Source organism: Strongylocentrotus purpuratus, unplaced genomic scaffold, assembly GCF_000002235.5.
Source record: "Strongylocentrotus purpuratus isolate Spur 01 unplaced genomic scaffold, Spur_5.0 spur5_scaffold_1, whole genome shotgun sequence".
In the NCBI taxonomy this organism is placed as follows: domain Eukaryota; kingdom Metazoa; phylum Echinodermata; class Echinoidea; order Camarodonta; family Strongylocentrotidae; genus Strongylocentrotus; species Strongylocentrotus purpuratus.
In genome coordinates this window covers 49,232,515-49,235,678 of record NW_022145594.1, presented here as the reverse complement: position 1 = coordinate 49,235,678, position 3,164 = coordinate 49,232,515, and positions in this window count along the sequence as shown.

Genomic DNA, 3,164 nt, shown 5'->3' with positions numbered 1-3,164 from the left:
ACAGTGTATATTTATAGAAGTCCTGAAGATTAAGGATGTTTATTATTGTGCATATACTATTAACAATCTTGGATTTTATGCAGCTTGTGTGGGTGACAAAAGTTGGTCTGTAGAATTTGATTTAGCCTAGCTTGCATAAAAGTTACAAGACACTATTTATTGACTTGCTGAAAAGGTTAAGCTTTGCATTTCTGGCTTGGTATTTTGACTAAGAATTGAAAGAGAGTGTTTATTCATTTGAAGAGTTAAACTCGGAAAGGCTTGCTGTAGTGCAGGTGTGGATTACATATGTACATTACAGATAGTTTATTTTGTATAAAGTGTGATCTCTAGATTATTACTGGGAAAAACCTGTGCCACTGTGGTTAAAACAATTCTTGGTTGCATAGTTTTAGAGCACTGTCAGATGATATTTAAGTTTAATTCATCAAACAGTGTTTAATTGAATGAAGACATTTTATAAGACAGTTTTTTTTAAGGCCAATTTTTATAGGCGAGCAGAAATATGCAAATTAAGTGCCTGTCAAAGTCAGTGGAAGGTCATACAATACATTTAAAGTGACAATCCAATATTGAGGTTTTTAGCACGAATTTATGATATGCAAATAGATGTGAATAATCATGCTTGTGTATGGAGACAAGATAGAGATGTTAAACAGTTATTTTGGTTTATGCAAATTGGCAGTAATCTGTTTAAAGGAAAGTCAGGTCAGTTTGAGAAACTCAGAAAATATGAGTTTATCAAAGTAATGCATGTTAGAAAATGCATTAGGTTTTGTAGCCATTGGTTACTCTGATTTTGTGTTAGTTAAAGGACGAGGTCAAGATTGACAGTTTACAAAAGCAAAATGTGTTTAAATGAATCTTTATAGATACAGTTAGTTGGTTTCTTCAGATATTTTATATTATATCATGCATTCTTGTGTAACATGAATGATGTTCTAAATCTGTCATTGTTATTTCATCTGTTTTTACAGATCGGGAAAAAAAAGCTTAACAGCTTTGTATCTCCATTTACAGCTGGACTCTCAAACTTTTATTTTTCCCTTCCCTCAACTATTCAGCTGTGATGTACGTTTACACATTTGATATGTACATATCAAACTATGAAATCCTTCCTTGGAAGTTAGTGCAATCATTTCATTTCATTCAAGTCTACACAGAAACTGGAAACCTGGGGGCGTTTCATGAAACAATAAAGTCGATGGTTTTCACCGACTAATATCATTTTTACCAACAATTCTATAGTCACTGACTATTTTCAAGGCCTCTGATTGGTCAAATTTAGTCAGCGTTGACAGTTGTCGGCTGACAAATGTTGATGTAACACCCCCCATTTGATTGCTTCATGATTTCATATTCCTTTCAGGGGCTACTTTACTTAAAATGTGAAAGACATACCTTTGAGATCATGATTCAGAATCATTGAGACATAAATGAAAGTATGCCAAATAAGTGTACTCTTGTGGATTGTAATAATTAAATTATTGAAGTTTTACATGTTTGTCTAGTTGATGTGCAATTGTATTGAATTTGTGCAATGTGGAGTGTGATTGTGTAAACTGAACAAGAGTGTCTATGTAGAGACCATTTCACAAATGTATTCAAGCAATTCAGAATTGCATTTGAACGTCTCCAAATTCATACATTTAAGATTGTTAGATATAGCAGCATTATCAACCTGTGATTCTACTCCTGGCTTTTCAGATACAATACACTGTGAATGATTCAGTCTCTCATGATCATGCAGCGTTGGGGGTGGGGGGGGGGGGTTGGGCAGTAGGTGATATAAAGAAGATCAATTTAGCAATTAAGCTAGGGAGCAAGTACTGAGAGAGATAGAGAGAGAGAGAGAGAGAGAAAGAGGGGGTGAGAGAGAGAGGGGTAGAGATAGAGTTGGGGAGGGAGAGACAGGAAACAAAGAATGAGAGAGTGAGGGAGATTAAGGTAGTTGATAGGGACGGGGAAAAGGGTGAGGTCATGAGAAAGGGGATTAGGTGATGATGTAGACAGTGACAGGATTAGAAGGAGATTGAGGAATGCCGTGGAGAGCAGAAGGAGGATGTAAAAAAGAATTTAAATTTGAGATTTGGAGTGAGGGTTATAGAATGGAAGAGGAGCTATGAAATTACAGAAGAAAAGGACAGGATAGCTGCTGCGATGGGAGGCCATACAGGGGGTGGATATGTATTATTATATTCATAACTCCACAATAATTGTTAATTGTATGAAACAGCAAATTGCCAAATATCATGGATTCAAACCACTGGTGCTCTTAAATAATGAACATTACAAAGCCCCCCCCCCCCTCCTCATTCCCCGCTCTCCTTAGCATCCAATGTTGGCAGTTTTCTTCAAGACCCGACCTGGGTCGACGCCCCTTTCTTTAAAAATAAACTTTGTTTTTCATGCACATAATCAGCCTTTGCCTGTCCACATTTGTTCATATACAAGACTAATATTTACGCTATACATGTATAGGGGGTTGTTGTTATTATGTGAGGGAATTTTGCAACCAATAAAGAAGACATCAATTTTGGAGTACGGCTGAAACTATGATTTATAGAGCACCTGTAAGAGCCAAATTATGGTATTTCCTGTGGTCCATGAAAAGAAGCACAGACACTGCTTCTCGGCACAAGACCTCAAAGATTACTATATTCCAAAAGCCATTTGTTATAAATCATCCTAACTATAACTGTGGGAAGTCATTTACAACATTCGTCGTTTTGAGTACAGGTTTATACTTCTTGTTTGTACATGTCTATTGTATCTCGTCTGGTATGTCACATTCTATTCTCCCCCTCCATCTCTCTCTCTTCTTCTTTCTCTTCTATTTTCATCTCTCAACTATCTTCCATTTTATCTCTTCCCCCCTCGGGCTTTCTCTCTCCCTTCTTCTTTATCCTCTGTTTTCATACCATTCTCCCCCTCTCTCTGGTTCTTCTTCTTCTTTCTCTTCTATTTTCACCTCTCAACTATCTTTCTCTTTATCCTCTCTTTATACCTTCTCTTAATCTTTATCTTCTGTTTTATATCTCTTCCTCTCTGGCTTTCTCTCTCCCTTCTTCTTATTGTTTCTCATCTATTTTCATTCCATCCTCCCTCGCTTTAAATACAGCTTGAACAAAGAGAATATAACGTAACACACATTGCAAGATGGG